This window comes from Hypomesus transpacificus, unplaced genomic scaffold (assembly GCF_021917145.1).
Source record: "Hypomesus transpacificus isolate Combined female unplaced genomic scaffold, fHypTra1 scaffold_48, whole genome shotgun sequence".
In the NCBI taxonomy this organism is placed as follows: Eukaryota; Metazoa; Chordata; class Actinopteri; order Osmeriformes; family Osmeridae; genus Hypomesus; species Hypomesus transpacificus.
The window spans coordinates 763,886-786,504 of record NW_025813996.1 but is presented as its reverse complement, the minus strand read 5'-3'; the positions used below and the strand labels follow the sequence as shown (position 1 = coordinate 786,504).

General features: G+C 44.8%; 1 protein-coding gene across 1 annotated transcript in view; it reads left to right on the top strand.

Moving 5' to 3' along the window:
• The first annotated feature begins 7,870 nt into the window (after positions 1–7,870).
• Positions 7,871–22,619, top strand: part of kcnj6 (potassium inwardly rectifying channel subfamily J member 6) — a 63,956-nt gene continuing 49,207 nt past the window's right edge. The window contains exon 1 of the mRNA XM_047017137.1: positions 7,871–9,267. The gene's annotated coding sequence lies outside the window, so the exon portion shown is untranslated. The remainder of the gene's footprint in view (positions 9,268–22,619) is intronic.

The following is a 22,619-nucleotide window of genomic DNA, read 5'->3' as shown; positions in this document are numbered from 1 at the left end:
CATAATTTGGTGACAATGGTATCTCTGCGGTTTGTCGAGCAGGAGCCAGAGTAGGAGGTAGAGTATAATGAATCACTGCACACGCTTTCTTTGGCATCAAAGTTAAAGTGGAAAACCTAGCTGCACATGCCTGCCAACTGGTGTATTTATTTCCATTTGAATACCCGAACAGAATGGCTCACCGTTCTGATCTACATCAGAACACGTGCTACATTGTGCCTTCATACATTGAGACCTATAGCAACACGTTTCGATCTTTTTACTATATTTGTAAAACAGCATTAGGCTTTTCACAGAAATACCAACCTGTGGCAGCTGTGTACAACCAGGACAGCCACATGTCCAAATTATTTTCGGCACAGGGCTTTTTCTGCCAACGTGTGCAACATTTAAACAGGGTAACATTCCTTAAGGCATGAACATGTGTCATTAACTACTAATGGAAGGGATTGTCATCAAGTTGATTCAGACACAGGGTGTGGTACAGTGCGTCCTTTTACACAGATGAGTAATGACGCTCTTTGTGAACCTTGGACAATAAGTCGCCTGAGCAAATGTCAGACCCAAATGAATTGCAGAATCATTAATAAGTCAAAGTGGGTGTATGGCTAATCTAATTTCCATCCCCTCGGTACACGTTCTCTGGCTGAATGCAACAAGCAAACAATGTCTCAGACAGTGTTTTCCATCTCCCTCCCACCGCTTAACACTTTAACTTAACCTGTCAGAACAGCTTTGGTAGTTTGATACTGTTTTCTATGGACAGTGGTCTTGAAACGTCGTCATACTGTTTTTGTTCCACCTCTGTGTCAGTCCTGCTTCCAACCCTGCTTGTGTGTGTGCGTGTGTGTGTTCGTGTGCATGAGCTTCTGTGTGTCAGTGAGTGGGGTACATTGTATTTTTGTGATTGCAGACCATGCCACAGGGTCCCTTTGAATCATGATAATTAAACATTATCTCCCATACAGAGGCTAATGATAAGGGTTGTGTCTCTGGCTTCCTAAATGGAGTCGCTGCTCTTCTTGTTGTGTTTGGGGGCGTGAAAAGCCAAGGAGTGACTGACAGAACTGCTGGTCTTGTTTTTTGTGTGTGTGTTTGTTTATGTGACTATGCATCTTGATGCCATACTTTTTGTATGTGTATGAGGGAAAGGGGTATGCAGTAGCTTATTTGTATGAGTTTATGGGTGCATTTGTGTGCTTGTTTGTTTTGAAATCTTACCTGCTGTGCCGTGTGGGAGCATCGGCCCTCATCATATTATCGTACAGTCAGAAGCGGACATCTGCGCTGCTTGAAACCCAAAACAATAAAGTTGCTCCGATCGAGGTACAAAACAGCTATGGAAATGTGGTCATTTGCATTGGCCACAGCATCTGGTTGTATCTTTATGAAAGGCCCCATGAATATTAGCTTTTTTGTGTGTGGGTTGTATTTTTCCATTTATGCTGTCTATCAGGGAAAAATTGACATGCAGCCACATAGCATTGAGAAGACCTCTCATTTAAATAAAGATAAGGAAGTGAAACACTCATAACAAACCCTTGTACGAACAGCGTTTGTTTATGAGGACTGGGAATGTAACTGTTGGGACGGTTGTTAAGCAGGCGACAATTGGGACCATAGTGGTGCTTTATAATAACGTTTATGTTAAGACGAATAACGAATTACATAGTTTAAACATTTTAACTGAATTGGTAGAATTACAGATGATCATTAGCATTGTTTTTAATCTAGATTGTCATGCAATCCTGAGTTCTGTGGGCCTGGGTTTTTGTTGAATTATGGAGCTTATCACATCTGACAGCATTTTGACTTTTAATTCTAATTGGTTGTATTTATAGAGCTATGCCTAGAAGTAATCATCTGCCTGTATAAAATGTAAAATTAGGATTCATATTAGTCACAGGCACTGAATTAGCTATCTCAAGACAAGCTGATCCCCAAATTATAAATTTATATTTCAAGGACAAACTAACAAGGTAATAATGATGCTAATAATAGCAACAAAGTTACTAAATACATTATGTAAGCTCCTCTTTTAGGTAAACCGACAAAGGACTGACAGGTGAGGCGGTCGTAGGTCATAGATGGTGGTGGAGGTTGTCAGGGGAGAGGGTGTTCGGTATGTGACTCAGCATTCATTTGAGGGTATAGAAAGATTGTAAGTGACAGGGGCGTAACTATAGAGGGTGCAGCAAGTGCGGCCGCACCTGGGCCCGTGGGATGTAGGGGCCCGTAGGCCCAAAGACATATACGCGTCACTCAACGGACCACGTGCAAGTACCGTCGCACGACGAGCCCTCCCTCAGTACAGTGCTTTACTCCCTGGATATACTTGTGTTCAAATACACGGTGTTATCGATCCAACACCACTGTCTAATGCTATTTATATACCTAAAAAGAGGTAACAGTTAAACTTTAAGACACTGGCGGTACGCACGACTTTAAAATGTCATTGCATCTCAATTGGGGGTGTGAAACTGTGGAATGGGATGAGCACGGAGCTAAAGCAATGTCCAAACATGATCCAGTTTAAAAGAAGGTTCAAATCAATGATTTTCATAAGGTACAGGGATGAGGGTGTGAATTAAGAAGGAAATTATAATTATATGGATATAAATACTGATTGTATAGATATGTATGTAGATATGGATATATTGATTGTTTATAAATATAAATATAGACATATGCATTGTATAAATATATAAAATATAAAAGATTTATAGTATATTGGGTTGTATGTAAATGGCAAGTGTGGTGTGGAGGAAAGGGGCAGGATTAAATAAGTGTAACTTCTTCCTGCTCCTTTTCAGGCATATCTCAACAACACAGATAATTTGTTTGGTTTTTTTCTTTTTTTTTGTGAAAACATAGTTTTTGTTTGTTGTATTTCCATGCTTTTCATTTTGTTTTGTATGTGGATATGTCTGAAATAAAACTAAATCAAATCAAAATCAAACTTCTGTTATGAACTAACTGTCTAGATCAGGGGTGTCAAACTCATTTTCACCAAGGGCCACATCAGCATTATGGTTGCCGTCAAAGGCCCAGTTGTAACTACGATGTAACGTCAGTAACGATGTAAAAACATGGTGTTTTTGTTGTAGCTTTTGTGAACATAGGGCCTATCATGCTGCAATTGAAGTCCGCCTTTTAATTCTTGGACAATCTGCTGTTTTTCTTGGAGGATAAATTTGCATATTTTTCTCAGTGTTTGGTGACAAAATGCAAGCGCGCATAGCGCAAGAGCAAAACTTTTTTTGCCCTTCATTTGAACGCAGAATAGCTTTTTGAGCTTTATGTAAAATAAACATTGTCGTTTTCCAATTGGTAAAACCTTGTCTAATGAAGGTGATGTTTTCATCATTTCTGGCTCCAAATTGTCGACAAGGGAAGCAGAAACATTCTAGCTTGGCTGAGTACTCTAATCAAGTTCGAGAGCGATACCAACTTGGGTTGAATGCCCGAGGACCTTGGCTGAAATGGGGTACGTTCGCAGAACCGGCTGCATTGGAGTGCTGTCATTCAAACCATGCTCGCCTTCACCCAGTTAAACTTTGCGTTTAACACTGATGTGCATACACTGCTTTCAAGAGGCGGGATGTCGTCACTTTGCCGTAACACAATCGAAATGCATGGTGAGAGATGTCGTTTATGGTCAATGCACGCTGTAGTAGACTTATTTCAATAGCCCATTAAGCTTCCGCGGGCCACATAAAATGACGTGGCGGTTGGCCCGCGGGCCTTGAGTTTGACACCTGTGGTCTAGATGTTTGTGGTGGTAAGACAATTTAACAGAGAACCAATGTAGTACATTTTGATCAACATGACCTAAGCAATTTATTACATAGGAAACAGCAGACAAATGAAGGCTACATAATAATTTGCATGAATGTAGGCTACCACAGAATTGGAAATTTGACTAGAATAGATGTGGAAGTTGAACAAGCGCTTCAGATATGACAGAGAATTTCAATTGTGATCTGAGAAATATGGGTACCAAAACCACTGAGGATAACTGTCATCACCAGCTGCATCACAGGCACTGCACTATCTATCCAATTTGATTACGGGCACTATGTACTGTCTAGTTCAAGGAATCTGTATATGTGTGTTTCACTGACATCTTAATCACCGACTACATCACGGGCACTGTCCACTAGTATAAAAAAGCGAGAAAAACGTTTAGACCGGTGCTCGAGGTGATATGTTTCCAAGCTAATTAATCACATCAACAAATGTTTACACATCTGTCTCTGCAGTGTGGTCCCGCTCAATTAGGGATACACAAGCAATACACAGTCAATGTGGATGAAAAAGGTTTTATTTTATGTAAGGTACAGTGTCGGCCAGTTAGCCGATACTCCAGTGGCGTGGCTCAAGGATTATAGTTGTTTAATGTTATGCATTAGGCCTATATTTTCAGACTGTCTACCAAAATAATTTTATTGACATCCTCTCTGCCCTTGCTCATATCACATACTATATAACACGTTTTTATATATAAAAAATATATTTGATCATGGCCTACCACACTACATAGGATGTTGCCCTCTTTCCAGGATAGAGTTGGTTAGCATTTGGAGAGGCTTAGATAATAGCCTAGGCTACATCTTGATTCAGCACAATGTTTGGTTAAAGGGGATCGCAAAAATTAATCTCAGGTTGATAATTAAATACGTTGAAAACATCCAACACATGTTGACCATAGGATGTCTCTTCAAAGACTGAAATCAGCCAGGTGGGTGGATTGTTGCTCGCAATCCTGATTTTAACTATTAAAGGTTCCATGGCATGCTGTTTTTGGATGCTATTATATAGGCCTTAGTGTTCCCCTAATACTGTATCTGAAGTATCTTTCCCAAAATTAAGCCTTGGTGCAGAATTACAGCCACTACGAGCAGTCCCACAATGAACCTTTCCCCTCATGACAACATAAGGGGAAAATTCCAAAACAGCACATTTGAGCTTTAATTTTCTCAAAGGCGGAGCAGGATACCCAGGGCTTGGTTTACACCTATCGCCATTTCTAGCCACTGGGGGACCATAGGCAGGCTAGGGGAACTCATATTAATGTTAACAAAACGAATAAAGTCACATTTTCATGCCATGGGACCTTAAAGACAGGGCTCACCTGATATTTTGGGGTTTCATCGGAAGAATCAGAATCAGCTTTGCCAACTTCACACAAACAAGGAATTTACTGTGGCAGGAAGGTGCATACGATAAACATGTAAGAGTCTAAATAAAAACCTTTGAAAATGTACAACAGTTCTAAATAATTATAAAAAATACCATAAAATGTAAAAAATATATAAATAAAATAAGATTTGTAGGAATATGATATATGCATTGTGCAATGTACAATAAAGTGACAGATGGACTTTATAAATGTTGAGTTCTGGGCCTTGTTGATGAGGCCAGTTGCGGATGGAAAGAAACTGTTCTTATGGTGTGAGGTTTTGGTCCTGATGGACCGCAGTCTCCTGCCGGAGGGGAGTGGCTGGAACTGTGTGTCCAGGGTGGGAGGGGTCTGCCACAATCTTCCTTGCTCGTTGCAAGGTCCTTGAGGGATGGCAGGTTGCAGCCGATCATCTTCTCAGCAGCGCGGATGATAAGCTGCATCCTGCACTTGTCCTTGGCAGTGGCAGCAGTAGGGCTGGGCGATATGACGGTATATACTAGGGCTGCAATTAACGATCATTTTAGTAAACGATTAATCTGTCGATTCTTTTTTCGATTAATCGATGAATCGGATAAAAAAACTAAAAAGCATTCATTTCCAACCCTTTATTCAAAAACAGAACTGACAGTGCAAATTCACAGTGCAAAACATCTTCAGAATGTGCACAAACAGGCACACCATTTTGAAAAAGTTATTACTATTAGCGTGGATTTAATGCTATTTTCAGAGATGAGCCATTTATTTGAGTTTTTTTTTTTTTTTAATTGAAAGGTTGTGGAAGTAGGCCAGACTTTATTTAAAAAATCTGGTGTATATGTATGATTTTTTGACACAATTTTTAAAAAAAGTTAAAGGTCACATGACATGTTGTTTTTGGATGCTTTTATATAGGAATTAGTGGTCCCGTAATACTGTATCGGAAATCTCTTTCCCGAAATTCAGCCTTGGTGCAGAATTATAGCCACCACGAGTAGTCCCACAATGAGCCTTCCTCAGAACATGCTGTTTCTGTGTCTGTGGCTTTAAATGCTAAATGGGGAGGAGAGGCGGCACCATGCGCTAATGTTTACAGTGGATGTATCGCAATGGCTCGTAGACCCGTTGCTGCAAGATGCCTCGAATTTGCCCATTCTCATCTGATAACCCTGGTTTGCAGAGCTGCACACTCAGTCATTTCAATGTGGGGAAAGGCGGATATTGCGCGCGCCATAACACCAACAGCAGAACGTTATCCACATAACAACGAAGCGTACAACACTGAGTTACAGAATGTGTATTCACAAACATACTTGATGCTATCTACCTTTACATTAGCGACAGTACCTCAGCTGATGGCTGCAGAGCTAATGTTACATCCAGATTCTAAGAGTAGCAAGCTAGGTAACCATATCGCAAGCAACAAAATTATATAGCGTTAGTTGACTTACTTGTCCGAGGTTTGTAGCTGGACCAAGGAGTAGGCTACTGATCCAGAATTTAATTTCAGACGGTCAGCAAGGCCAACTTTGTATTGGCTCAAGTTAAGGAAACAGTGGTGGCTGAAATGTTTGGCGCAGACATGCAAAACTTTGAGAGGTTGTGTCGGCGCATTTCCAGCAAAAATATGTGCAGAGGCTCCTTGTGACGTCAAAAGGAGCAGATTTTCAAACGGAGCGATGAGCCTTCATTTTCTCCAAGGCGGAGAAGAACACCCAGGGCTTAGTTTACACCTATCGAAAATTTTAGCCACTGGGGGACCAAAGGCAGGCTAGGGGAACTCATAGTAATGTTAAATAACCTCCTAAATTGAAATTTTCATGTCATGTGACCTTTAAGATTTACGAGGATTAAGCTATTTTCAGTGATCAGTGATTTTCTATCATTTTATTTGAAACTTAATTGAAAAAGTAAAGGCTGTGGAAGTATACCAGACATTTTTCAAAATGGTATGGGTAGTTTTCACCCGGTCCCTAGCACGACGCTGCAAAGTAACGTCTTCCGAATGTGAGATGAATGTCGAATATGAAACTTCACCCTGGTCAATTAACACACCTTTTCGATGTATTTAGTGTGAAATGCTCCCACAACTTGGATGACTTAGGTCGTACTGATTTCTCCGCCATGTGTTTCAGAACAACGTCTCTCCGATGGTCTTTCCACCTCCGCTTTGCTCCGCGGTCAACTAAACTTTTTTTTTAACACTCAAACATCTCCGCGACTTATTGAGTGGTGTAATAATTGCGCGACACAACGAATCGATAATGAAAAACGTTGCCAACGCTTTAAATAATCGATTTTAATATTCGTTGTTGCAGCCCTGCCGTGCGACGGCAGAAAAGTGTCTACCGGGAGAGATTTGGCTATACTGTCTCAACCGCGGTATACTTACATTGTTTCAAAGTCAATCAAATGTGTGGTTGTTGTATTGTATATAAGCCATCATATAAATCGCATTCTTGGGATATTTAGAATTGTATTTTAACTTTTATTTGATTTGCTATTTTCGTTTGACCTTGAAGCACATTTGCGTTGGTATGACAGAATTTTCGATGTGGAGTGTTTTTTGTCTAAGCGGACCACATTCATGCTGATGTTAATTAATTATATATTTGATGACCTATTCTGCAGGTAACCAATTCGATTTGTTGTTCAAGTTTTATGTCTTGTGTTGTAAAATTGTTGTCAAATTACACTGATGGCTGTTGAGCATATTTGATAATGTAACAAAACCATGTTAAAGTGTGTACGCAGTGACGTCATAATTGGAACGTGTGTACCTGCGTGATCGAGGATGTTGTTGAGAGCATGCACAAAATAAACCGTCAGTGTGTGAGTTCCTAGACCAAAGAGAGATGGTAGTCTGTACTCTTTTCTCCCGTGAATATTAAATACTAGTAGACAGCTAACCACATTGGTGACTGTGAAACGATAGACTGCTGCAGAATGTCTAATGCTACGGGTTCTGGGCCCAGTCATGCAGGCCAAAGGTGGTTTAGATTTTTATTCGACGGTGAAGAGAAAAGTTATGAGCTCTTCAGAGAAGTTATCTTGGAAGACTCAGAGATACATGAGGACGACGAAGAGGCTCTCGCGGAAGACGAGGCAAAGAACGGTGAGGCATATGCAGAGCTAGTGCAATGTCTAGACAACAAGAGCTTGTCATTGGTAATTAGGGACGCGAAACGTGATGGAAGAAAAGCACTGAATATTCTTTGCGAGCACTATGCGGGAAGAGACAAACCCCACGTTGTGAGTTTGTATTGTGAACTTTCCTCGCTCCATAAGGCTAGCAATGAAACGGTCACTGACTATATTATTCGAGCAGAGACTATATTCACGTCATTGAGAAGAGCAGACGAGCATGAGTGATGGGCTACAGATAGCTATGGTAGTAAAAGGACTACCCGATTAATACAAGCCATTCGTCGTGTACATTACTCAGACAAGTGATGCTGTAACGTTCGGCGAGTTTAAAACAAAACTGCAAAGTTACGAGAGTACTGAAAAATATGGGAAAAGTGACGTGAATGTTGAAGAACACAACGTGATAAAGACTAGCGGGGCAACAAGGTCACGAGGAAGAGTAAAGAAAATGGACCTGGCTGAAATCGAGTGTTACATGTGCGGTAAAAAGGGGCACATGGCCAGGACATGTCCGGACAGATACCAGGTGTGAAGAGAGGAACGAAAATGGGACACACCACAGCGAGGAAAGGGGCCTAGCCGAGGACAAGGCCGTGACCATGTGAAGAAAGCTGATGGAGAGACGGAGACAGAGCCTACATCTTTCTGTTTCAGGATGAGTGACTGTCCTACACAAAGAGGAAACAAGAAGGGTCTCATGGTCGACTGTGGTGCTACAACACACATGATCAATGACGCCACAAAGTTCAAAATGGTTGACAAGAGCTTCAGACCCGAGGACCAAATGATCGAGCTTGCTGACGGATCCAAGGTGAGCGGGATGGCAAAGATGAGGGGAGACGCCGAAGTTTACTTGCTGGACAGCGAGGGACAACAGGTGAAAACGAGGGTCCGCTTCAAGGACGGTAATGACTGGCTGGTCCACAAGGATGGTACCATGTTCAAAATGGACGTGTATGGTAAGTTGTATTACCTTAGCACTGTAGAGGATAAAAATGTTGATGAAGTGTATGGTTGTCGTGACATTCAAACATGGCATAGGATACTTGGTCATTGCAATTTTGATGATGTTGCAAAATTAGAAAAGGTCGTTGAAGGGATGTCTATAAAAGGGAAACATGACAAGTCCAATCAAGACTGTGAAATATGCACACAGGGAAAAGTTTACACAAAGTAGAAACAGACAGGCAGATGCTAAAGCTACAACTGTATTAGAGCTAGTTCACACAGACCTATGCGGTCCTATAGAACTGGCAGATAAAGATGGATACAGATATGCAATAGCATTTACTGATGATTATAGTGGGATGATTTTTCCATACTTTATTAAAGCAAAGAGTGACACAACAAAAGCAACCGAAAAATTAATAGCAGATGTAGCTCCATATGGAAAGATTAAGTGCATACGGTCTGATAACGGCACAGAGTTTACCGGGCAGAAGTTCCAGTGTTTACTTAGGAGTAACTTGATAAGGCATGAGAAGAGTGCACCCTACTCACCTCATCAGAATGGAACTGCCGAAAGAAGTTGGAGAACCTTATTTGAGATGTCTCGATGCATGCTATTGGAAAGTAACCTCCCAAAGCAATTATGGACATATGCTGTACAGACAGCAGCTCAAATCCGCAACAGGTGCTACAGTAAGCGGCTACAGCAGATACCTTACCGTGTTTTCACAAGAATAACACCTAACCTATCTAACATGAAGATATTTGGCTATGAATGCTACGTATATCAGCAGGATAAGAAAAAAGCTGGATTCTAGATGCAAAAAGGGGATCCTTGTAGGCTATGACAAATATAGTCCAGCATATAACGTATATTATCCCGAGACAGGAAAAGTCCTAAAACATAGGCTGGTGAAATTCATCACCGAAGGTAGCACAGATAGCCAGACTCAGACAGATTGTGACATGGGGGAAGAAATTCAGAGTTATGGAGATACACAACCGAAGAGAGTAAACCAGGGAGAGCCGAAGGAGAGTAAAGAGTCTGATGTTGAGGAGACTGCTGAGGCAGGTCCGAGCCAGACAGATAGTACTCAGAGAGAAGAGGGAGAAAACAGATACCGTACGAGACAGAGAAAGGTCCGAGAATACTTAAAAGAGTACCAGTGACTGAGTGTAATGACGAAAATGAAAATTTAGATTATTTCTAAAGTGACTTATGATGTACCTAGAACACTTAAAGAGGCAATGGGCTCTAAGAGGTCAAAAATGTGGGCTGATGCGATGAAAGAGGAGATTAACTCTTTGACAGAGAATGAGACTTTCAGTCTGACCCCACTGCCAAGAGGCAAACAAGCAGTGGGAGGTCGCTGGGTATATGCAGTGAAAGAGAGCCCAGAGCACTGAGACTTGTAAAGCTAGATACGTCGCTAAGGGGTATAGTCAAGTGGAAGGGATTGATTATAAAGAGACCTTTTCACCGACAGCCAACATGACCTCTGTACAAGCATTAATGCAAGTGGCTGTACAGGAGGATCTTACCCTACACCAAATGGATGTGAAGACTGCTTACCTCCATGCTCCAATAGACTGTGAGGTATATATGGAGCAACCGGAAGGTTTTGAGACCAAGTCAAAAACAGGGGAACACTTAGTGTGTAAACTCAACAAATCATTGTACGATTTCAAACAGTCCAGGCGTAACTGGAACATGTTACTGCATGATCACCTTACAGAGAAGGGTTTTGTGCGAAATGATGCTGATCATTGTGTCTACAGCAAGGAATCTGAGAATGAGAAAGTGATTCTGTTAGTATGGGTAGATGACTTAATCATAGCAGGGAGTAACAACACCTTACTCAGTGATGTAAAAGATATGTTGAAGAGAAGGTTTAAAATGAAAGATCTGGGTCCACTTAAACACTTCCTGGGTATCGATTTCAGACAGAATGGGGGAGAGATCGAAATGACTCAAAAGAGGCACGTAGAGAAGATATTAGCAACATTTGGAATGTCCGAATGCAAACTGAGATCCACCCCATGTGAGCAAAATTTAAACTTTGACAGTGAGGGTGAAGTTATTGATTCAACAGGATACAGAGAGATAGTAGGTAGCTTAATATACATTATGACATGTACCAGACCTGACCTGAGCTGGGTTGTCTCAATATCTAGCAGAACCAAAGCAACAGCATTGGATTGCAGCAAAACACATACTAAGGTACTTAAAGGGTACTGTCCGGCCAAATAGTGTCCTACCTGACGTCACAATGCCGTTCCGAAGCAAGGACGCGTCCGTCGCTATGCCGACCTTAAATTCCTGAGATATCTAGGCGTGCTAGCAGGAAACTGTCATGGTTGCTATACTGGTTATTAGGTAGGAAGTTTTGTGTTTAGGCTTATTTAAACCAGTTTATTCTACTCTACTATTTAAAGTTTTCACTCGTTCGACATTCCCGAGACAGCAACGCGCGCAGGTAGAATACTATACATGTTGCCTTCCCGGTCTGTTAAAATTTATTCAACTAGCCAGCTAGCACCAGCTATCAAACGAGTCAAAACTTTAAATTTACTTAACCTTATTATAGGTTATTTAACCTTATTAAATTTAATAACCGAACTACCTACTCCGCCTAACTAACAATAAATACATTCACTAAAATACTACCGACAGGTTCATATAAATACCATCCCGCTACACAATGTTCTAGCCCGCTAAATAGCTCCCCAGCACTCACTTCATACAAACCCCCCTGTCCTCCCACCAACAGTCTTACGTTCCGTGCGCTCAAGTCTTAAAAGACCCTTCCGACTTTCCGTCGGGTCTTTCCTCTGTCCGGACGCAGGATGTCACCGTGACACCGCCCAGCCCCGCACAACGTTCGCCATGCAGTGCATGGACGGCTCCCCCGCGACAGTATGTTGTTTGCTAGTGGTAACTGGCAGCCGCACCGCTACACGTCTCTTGGCCACCCTAGAGAGGAGGCAATATGCTCAAAAGCGCTGAAATAGGAGTCAACCTCAGCTTCCCGGAATGGGGGTACTAAAGTGATGTGTTTGCTCACATTGAACGCTCTCCTATCCCCTGGACGGGGTGGAGTGGAGTGCTCCACACTGGCCACCTCCAACTCCAGCCTCCGCAGCTTTACCTCCTTCTCAGCCTCTATCTCCATTCTGCGGATTTCTAGCCGGTGACGGTAGTCAGCCTGGCTCTGCTTCTCCTGTGCCTCTAACTATAGCCGGACGAAACGTAGCCTCAGTCGAGGGTCACCACTACCACTCGCAAGGGACAAGACAGGGGAAGGGTCGTAACGCGGCAAGGTGGTAATAGGCTTGTGCTCGGTACCCACCACCTGCCCAACAACCCCTGGCGTGGAGGAAGCAGCACCATTGCCTCCTCCCAATACCTGCATATCCACCAGCCCGCCTACAACGCTCTTGAGTAGCTTGCACTTGACTACTGTCGTGGGCACAACCAAGCCGTAGTGCTCCGCGATGGCAAATAGATCCGCCTTTCGACAGGCGTTGAGTCGGACCACAGACGGGTCATCTACAAAAGCCTGTATGTCGAACAAAGCCATGACCAGACACTACAGCCCGACGAGACTTAACACAAACCTAACAACCTATACCAGGGCGGATCCCGGACGAGCCCCCATCTGTTTCGGACCCTGTCTAGGGGAAAGGCCGTAACACTACCCCAGGAGCCTATACACAAGGACTGAGGACACACTGGGGTGAAAGCAAACAAGCGTTTAATCTTAAACACAATAACACAAAAAGGGAAAACACAGCCGACAGGGTGCAGTGGAACAACGAGCGGTGCCAAAGAAAAGTAATCAACAAAAGAGTCCTACTCTACCTAACCAAAGACATCCCTATGTTAATAAAACAGACATGGGTGGCACCCGCTCCTTACCTAGGGTGTTTAACAGGGGTTAGCTACGTGATGGGGTGTATGCCCATGGGCAGCTTACCTGTTCCAAAGCACCTGTACGACTGAACTAATAATGAAACAACGAAAAGCACGATACCGAGTACCGGCGATAACTCGACAAACAAAAAGGGTAGTAAAACAACGGATAACACGAGCAAATGCACAAACGCCGACAAAAAAACCCACACAGGGCTACTGAACAGAGACTACAGAGACTACTGAACAGTACACAGGACCGGGTTTAAATGTGGATGGTCAGACAGGTGATTGGGGGAGTGGTGACGGCAGCCAATCCTGAACGGATCTGGACTGGCGGAGGTGCACCGGTGACGGGGAGATGTAGGCGGCAGCCAATCACTGACGGGCAACGAAAACGAGGGGGAAACTGAAGGGGAAACAAGCACACAACAATACAGAACACACATACCAGTAGGGCGAGGGACGTAACACCCACCCCTAGGCAGCAGTGTACCAGATGGTGATGGAGGAGGTGAGGATGGACTCAATGATGGCTGTGTAGAAGTGCACCACCGTTGTCTTTGGCAGGTTGAAATTCTTCAGCTGCCGCAGGAAGTACATCCTGAGAGAGCTGATGTTCAGTACCCACTTGAGGTCCTGGCAGAGAATAGTTCCCAGGAAGCGGAAGGACTCCACAGTGTGACTGGGGAGTCACACATGGTGATGGGGCTGAGTGGATTATGAATCCTCATCTAGTATAAGTGGGCCTACAGGGGATGTCCACCATTTTTTCAAAATGTAAGTTTTTGGAAACCTGTTCAAAAAAGCTGTTTCCTCCATATCTCCAAGTGTACTTGGTCTGTGGTCGCTTTTATTGTGAGCTAGAACAGGCACCACTACAAACAACAATCCAAAATGACACATTCACTCTACCACTTTCTACTGTAAAAGTGTGTCGAATCTGGGTAGTGGAGAATGATACAAGGTTAAATACCGGACCTTCTCTGAAGTTCTTTGTAGTTTATTAATAAGAAACGATGTAATCACAATGAATACAACATACCAGGATGATCTCAGTCTGATACAGTAAGTCAGTCAATGATGCCAATGCAGCATTACAGAAACAGTCTCAGAATAGATCAAACGAAGGCCTTTGTTGAGAAAGTGGTCGTGACAGAGATCAAAGAGAGAGTTCTGCCCAGTCCAAGTTCTTACTCTTGTACCCCCAAGAGAGGGAGGTGTTTGTTAGGTGGTCAGAAGACAATGGGGAGGGAATGTGGTCATCCGATCAAGTGTCAAGGGTGCTCGTGGGCAGTCCAAGGATCTGCTGACATACAGGAGAAGGGGGACAGAGTTTCCAAAGTGGGGAACAGACCATCCCAAGGTCTGATGATGTCAGGGGAAGAGGGGCAGACGATGTCCAAGGGAAGGGGGCATGGGCAGAATATCCAATGGGAGGACACACTGTCCAGTGAGGGGACAGACCAGTTGGTCTGATGACGTCCAACTGCCAGAGGAGTTACATATTCCACACCCAATGTGTCTCCTTATCTCCTGATGTTGACACTTTTTACTCAAAAGATCTGAGGGGCCCATTGTGTTCACACCCATCACCCATCCACCATTTCGCTTCCCCAGTCAGTGTGCTGACCTTCAGCATTCCATCTCACATCAAAAGTTAGAAGCGTCCTGTTGCAGAAGTTCATCTGTTCTTAATTAAAGCAATTGATCACATCTGGATATATGTTTTTGTATTAAGCATTACACATTTGAAATACTTGAGGTAGTGATTGGTATAGCAGCATTGATTAACAGTATAGTTATCATTCCTTCACACTACCTCCTGATTGGATATAATTTGCTGGTGTGCCATAACGTGCAGTGCGTAGCTCGACACCGATAAGAACTTCTGTCTCAGCCATGTTACATTTACATTTAGTCATTTAGCAGACGCTCTTATCCAGAGCGACTTACAGTAAGTACAGGGACATTCCCCCGAGGCAAGTCGGGTAAAGTGCGTTGCCCAAGGACACACGTTATTTGCCACGGCCAGGAATCGATCTGGCAACCTTCAGATTACTAGTCCGATTCCCTAACCGCTTAGCCATCTGACTCTCATGTGTTATTCATGCTTTGTTTCTAACGAGGAGTCTCACTCAACTTCGCTACCTTCCGATCATGTAGACTCAGAAAGGGTTAGGTATGGACTCAGGAAAGGTTTGGTGAAGACTCAGGAAGGGTTAGGTGAAGACTCAGGAAGGGTTAGGTGAAGACTCAGGAAGGGTTAGGTGTAGACTCAGGAAGGGTTAGGTGTAGACTCAGGAATGTTGTCTGATTTCACTGAGAGCAACCCAGTCCACACTGTTAAATAGAAAGCAGACTGTGAAAGGGGTTCGGCAGAGTGTTGGGGTAACGCATTACGTTATATTATTACTTAAGTGAGTAACAAAGTAATATAACACATTCGTTTTTGACATAGTAATATTCTTACAGTTATATATTTAACGAACTTGCGTTAATTGTCCAAGTTACTGCATGAATTCAACAAAACACTAAAATAGCCGTAGAAATACAGATTGTACTTCTGGTTATGGCGAGGCGCTAGGAGGTTGCGAATAGTAAACTCTACTGCTAGCATGTAATTTAATCCTACAATACTAATTAGAATCCTATCCAAAGTCATGGAACACTTGTATAAGAGAGTACCCATAATTAAAATGTCAGGATAAAATGCTAAAGACAAGACAAACAAAAATAAATCACGGCAAGACGATATCATGAAAGCCATACTGTCCTTGAAAAGTGGATTCTATAAGAAAATGTATGGAGTGCAAGCAACGATGGCAGTGGCGATTTCTTTAAGACTGCAAGGGAAGCTCAGCTTCCCCTAACATAAAAAAAAAATCATGGTCAAATATTTACTATTGGTTAACATTTTAACTGCGTTAGAACACGTTCATATCGAAGACGAGTTCGTTCAGAATCAGCTAGATATATAAGCAGGTCAACTGACTGATTTCCGTCTCATACATTCCCATTGCACCACAGTGCATTTCCCTGAGGAAGCTCAGCTTCAATGGACTTCAAAGGGGCTGCTGTGAACAGTTGTTTTCAGTGAACAGTTGTTTTCAGTGCTTCGAAACTATATGGTCATTGGATAAATGCTCCCCTCCTTGAGTCACCACCTTACCGCGGTGGAAGGGTATGCGTGTCCTAGTGATCCTGGAAGCTATGTCGTCGGGGGCTTCATGCCCCTGGTAGGGTCACCCAAGGCAAACAGGTTCCAGGTGAAAGACCAGACAAAGCGTGGCTCAAAAAAACAACCATGAAGAAACACAACAATGGTTCTCAGTTGCCCCTGCCCGGAAGCGGGTCACCGGGGCCCCCCCCTGGAGCCAGGCCCAGGGGTGGGGCTCGATGGCGAGCGCCTGTTGGCCGGGCCTTTTCCCATGGGGCCCGGTCGGGCACAGCCCGAAGAGACAACGTGGGACCTCTTCCAGTGGGCTCACCATCCGCAGGAGGGGTCATGGGGGTCGGGTGCAGTGTGAGACGGGCGGCGGCCGAAGGCGGGGGCTTTGGCGGTCCGATCCTCGGCTGCAGAAGCTAGCTTTAGGGACGTGGAACGTCACCTCGCTGGCGGGAAAGGAGCCTGAGCTGGTGCGCGAGGTAGAGAGTTTCCGGCTAGATATAGTCGGCCTTGACGCACAGCATAGGCTCCGGAACCAGTCTCCTTGAGAGGGGCTGGACTCTCTTCCACTCTGGAGTTGCCCTTGGTGAGAGGCGTCGAGCTGGGGTGGGAATACTGGTTTCCCCTCGGTTCGGCGCCTGTACATTGGGGTACACCCCGATGGACGAGAAGGTAGCCTCCCTCCGCCTTCGGTTGGGGGGACGGGTCCTCACTGTCGTTTGTGCTTATGCACCAAACGGCAGCTCAGAGTACCCACCCTTTTTGGAGTCTCTGGGGGGGGTGCTGGAAAGCGCTCCTCCCGGGGATTCCCTCGTCCTCCTGGGGGACTTCAATGCTCATGTGGGCAATGACAGTGAGACCTGGAGGGGCGTGATTGGGAGGAACGGCCCCCCCGATCTGAACCCGAGTGGTGTTTTGTTGTTGGACTTCTGTGCTAGACACGGCTTGTCCATAACGAACACCATGTTCAAGCATAAGGGTGTCCATATGTGCACCTGGCACCAGGACATCCGAGGTCTCAGTTCGATGATCGACTTTGTAGTCATGTCATCGGACTTGGGGCCGCATGTCTTGGACACTCGGGTGAGGAGAGGGGGGGAGCTGTCAACTGATCACCACCTGGTGGTGAGTTGGCTTCGATGGTGGGAGAGGACGCCGGTCAGGCCTGGCAGGCCCAAACGTAATGTGAGGGTCTGCTGGGAACGGCTGGCGGAACCCTCTGTCAGAAGGAGCTTCAACTCCCACCTCCGGGAGAGCTTCGATCATGTCTCGGGGGGGGCCGGGGACATTGAGTCCGAATGGGCCATGTTCCGGGCCTCCATTGCTGAAGCGGCTGACCGGAGCTGCGGCCGCAAGGCGGTCGGTGCATGTCGCGGCGGTAACCCTCGGACCCGGTTGTGGACTCCGGAGTTGAGGGATGCCGTCAAGCTGAAGAAGGAGGCCTATCGGACTTTATTGGCTGGTAGGACTCCAGAGGCAGCTGATGTGTACCGGCAGGCCAAGCGGAACGCAGCTTTGGCGGTCTCCGAGAGTACGGGGTACCGGATTTCCTGATCGGGGCTGTCCGGTCCCTGTACGACCGGTGCCAGAGTTTGGTCCGCATTGCCGGTAGTAAGTCGAACTTGTTTCCGGTGAGGGTTGGACTCCGCCAGGGCTGCCCTATGTCACCGATTCTGTTCATTACCTATATGGACAGAATTTCTAGGCGCAGCCAGGGTGTTGAGGGGGTCCGGTTTGGTGACCTCAGGATCGAGTCGCTGCTTTTTGCGGATGATGTGGTCCTGTTGGCTTCATCGGGCCGTGACCTTCAGCTCTCACTGGAGCGGTTCGCAACCGAATGTGAAGCGGCTGGGATGCAAATCAGCACCTCCAAATCTGAGGCCATGGTAATCGACCGGAAAAGGGTGGAGTGCCATCTCCGGGTCGGGGAGGAGATCCTGAACCAAGCGGAGGAGTTCAAGTATCTCGGGGTCTTGTTCACGAGTGAGGGAAGAATGGAGCGTGAGGTCGACAGGCGGATCGGTGCGGCGTCCGCAGTGATGCGGGCTCTGCATCGGTCCGTCGTGGTGAAGAAGGAGCAGAGTCGAAAGGCGAAGCTCTCTATTTACCAGTCGATCTACGTTCCTACCCTCACCTATGGTCACGAACTATGGGTAGTGACCGAAAGAACGAGATTGCGAATACAAGCGGCCGAAATGAGCTTTCTCCGCAGGGTGTCCGGGCTCTCCCTTGGAGGGTGAGAAGCTCGGTCATCCGGGAGGGGCTCAGAGTAGAACCGCTGCTCCTCCGCGTCGAGAGGAGCCAGGTGAGGTGGCTCGGGCATCTGATTAGGATGCCTCCTGGACGCCTCCCTGGTGAGGTGTTCTGGGCACGTCCCACTGGGAAGAGGCCCCGGGGAAGACCCAGGACACGCTGGAGGGACTATGTCTCTCGGGTGGCCTAGGAACGCCTCGGGGTCCCCCAGGAAGAGCTGGTGGAAGTGGCCGGGGGGAGGGAAGTCTGGGCCTCCCTGCTTAGGACGCTGCCCCCGCGACCCGATCCCCGGACAAGCGGCAGATGACGGACGGACGGACGGATAAATGCTGCAATTATGTCCCGCCCTGGACGCTCAGCGTCTCTGGGGATGAATGGAGGAGTGGGCTGGCCTGGACGCTGGTTTTCTGCGTGATGATTGGAGGGTCTGTCGAAAGACTGCATCTCCTTTTGATTGACAGCGATTTTGTACATAAAACTCGCCAAAGCTATTCAAGCTCAGTCTCATTTCGGATTTTGCAACTGTATTTGAAAGACAAACTGCGGCAACCTATTTCTTGGTATTTGCTTGACGAAATTGCTAGCCAATTTTCATCATACATTTCATACAATTATACATCACATTCTTGTTTTAGTTTAACCTAATTCCCACATTTCCTTCAGGTTTAATATTTTTTCATTCATTCATACAGTAGGCTAGGCTAGTGTCGTAGGGGTGAACTAGCCAGTGAACTGAAAATGTATATGATGTAAGCCAAAAATGAGCTTCCCCTATTTGAAAGACCAGCAGCCGCCAGTGGATTATGGATGTAAAAAAACAGATACAGGACTGCACAGACCGCATGGAACTGGACGAACAACGGATTTCTGATGTGGAGGACGACGTTAACAAGCTATCATCCAAAATTATTGTGCTGGGAAGCACAGTTAAAAGCCTTACCGACAAAGTTGACGATTTGGAATGCAGAAGTCAACGAAACAACGTGAGATTGGTGGGGCTACCGGAGAAGACAGAGGGCCAGGATGCAAATGCATTTCTGGATAAATGGATACCTGAGGCTCTGCATATGGAACCACAAGAGAACTTGGTAGTGGAGCGGGCTCATAGAATAGGCGCTCGGCCAAATGACTCTCGCACGGCTCGTCCAAGGACATTAATTATGAAGTTCTTGAACTTTAAGGACAGGGAACGAGTACTGAAGGCAGCTAGAATCAAAGGACAGGTCCTTTACAAGAATGAGCCGGTCCGTTTCCATGTGGACCTCTTTGCTGGTGTGTACAGGTTGCAGCAAGATTATGATGAGGTGCGTAAGAAGCTGCGAGACAAAGGGATTCACAAACACAGAATCACTTTTCCAGCCCGGCTTCTGGTAACACACCAAGAGAGATCTCAGACCTTTCATCTCCTGCAGAAGTGGACTAAGGACTGAGACGGGCTCGATCTTGGAAGGTTATGACAGGAAAATAACACAGCCCTACTTTCTTTTTTAGGCATCTCCACGAAAGGATAGCTGATGAGTCTTTTATTATTGTTTCGTTTAGCGCCTATCCTTTTTACCTGGGGCTCGTTCGTCGTAAGGGTTGAAGCTAACTTAATCAATTGTGCCTTTAGGCCGTTAACATTAGCGAGCTGATTGAGAACAGCAAATATCGGTTCGTCGACGGCTGATCCACACCCAAATCATGTGGTTAATTTCAATCAGGCTAAACTTACCAGGCAAATTGCACGTGCACGTCCTACTTTTAAAGGCAGGAAAGGTCGATCACCAAAACCGTGATTTTCGAACGGTATGATGGCGGAAAAGACGAAAGAGCTAAATGCGTATGTTTTGGGAAAATGTATAGGCTCATCTTAAAGTGGAACTTGTTGTATGTGAAAACACTACACGAAACAGGAGAGCCGCATCAATTCAGCCGTTTACTCAAACTCATTCCAACTGACACACCGACCGGAAACACGTCATCGATTACATCAAAATACAGGCATGTTATCAAAATAAGAGCATGCCGTGAAACCCTGTCATGGAGACATAACAGAACTGAACTGATTTATGAAGTACGGCTCATATAATTATTAAAATAAGATCAGAAAACTTTATCTGACAGCTAAAAGAGCAAAATGTTCCATTAGTTAATAAAAACGTTTTAAACTTTACTACTGGGCGCAGCCATCTTTGAATCATGATGTCTGTGACGTAACGAGAATGGTTAGGTACTGTGACTGCCGCCTGCTAGCAGTCATTAAGATTGACATTGATAAATTGTCAGGAAGATGAGAGGTAGAAATGGCTTTAAACGAACCAGCTAAAACAAGGAGCAAAGTAGGATCTTATTGGCTGGATGTACAAACACATTTTACAAGACAGAAGGCATTCCCTATCATGTCCTACCCAAGCGGCAACCTGTTTTACGAAAATGGCTTGTATCTATACGGGCCAAAGCCCGCCAGTTGCCCCCGGATTCAGCGTTTGCAGGGATCACTTTACAGAAGTGGATTATATTAATAAACCTTTTAAATACGCTAACGTTACACACACTGGCGTTTTTGACTTACTGTAGCTACGCTAGCTAACTCTAGCTCCTAAAAGTACATCCGATTGTAGCCAAAGCTAGCTCTGTTACGTAACGTTTCCAGGTCTCTCAAGTGTCACGCATTGAGAGTGACAGTCACTCATTTCGGTCTTTAGTCACGCCCTCCCGCCACACATTGTATTTCTCACTCATAAAAAAAATATTTATAATATATTTAATATGCCGCAGCACCCAACCAAAATTCCTCTGGCCGCCCCACTCGCACTATGGAACCGGCAGTCAAGCGCGTCTCCCCAGGAGTTCTTAGTCGAGCCTGCCACTTATCAGCCAATCAAAAAAATAAAGGGTCTATATAATAGCCAATAGGAAAATAGCACCATTGTATATGTGGTATGTATACCACTGGGTAAGATTTAATGCAACAACCAATGAAAAAAAAGCATATCCTGTAATTTTTCGTGATTCTGCTACGTCTTCGGAAAGTTTTGTTCACCTACAAAGCAAACCGCTGGAGCTCGAGCATCACTTTGAGCACAGTCATGATTTCCTGTTTTAATGTTACAACAAATTCACAACTTGTTTGACACAAACAATGACAACTTAACTGCTGTTAAAAAATGTTTCCCAGATGGTTAGCATCAGTTTTTCACGAGTCTCACAACAGTTTTACAGCCTGTTCACTGACAACACCTGCTCAGAACAAGTAGGCTAGTACATAGATGTAGCCGGTGTGTATCGGTGAAACTCACTCCTCAGGTAAATAAAACGTCACCCGCATAACTTGACATTAGCTTTTCGTTGGCGTAGTTGGTAGTGGCGGCGCTCGGGATGTCAGAGGTGGCAGAATCGAACCCAGTACGGGACGTTAGAGTCCGATTACTTTCACTTTGAAAATAATGTCATATTTTATTATTATATCCTGGCCATGGATGCATTAATCATTGCTGCCTTTCAAAGATGTCAGGTAAAAAGCTATTTAATAATTAATTGGGGGGGGAATGTCACTCTTGCCTGTCTTCAAAATTTGAGAGCCCTGCGTTTCCTACACTGTAGTTTGTTTAACCTAGCAGCGAACAAGTTATCAACTCGACCAGTGAGCCTGTTTCACACAACTTGGAGGGGCTACTAGTAACTGAAACTTACCAGCTATGTATAGGGTGCTCCAAACTTTCAAGTTCAAGTCTTTTATTGTCAGATGCACAGAACAACACAGGGTCAGACCGAGCACTGATATTCTTAGGACAGACAAGACAACGCAAGGCAACCTGGCATAGCATTACATATAAGTAGCCTACTCAGATCATACTATGATTCATAGGTTACACATATGATCATACCTGTCAACACTCCCGTTTTCCCCGGGAGTCTCCCGTATTTCACACTCAACTCCCGCCCCCCTCCCGTTTTGTTCTCCTGTGAAACTCCCGTAATTTGTATGGCCAAACCTCATTATATAAATATTCACATCAATATATTATTTCAATGTTGTCCAGTTG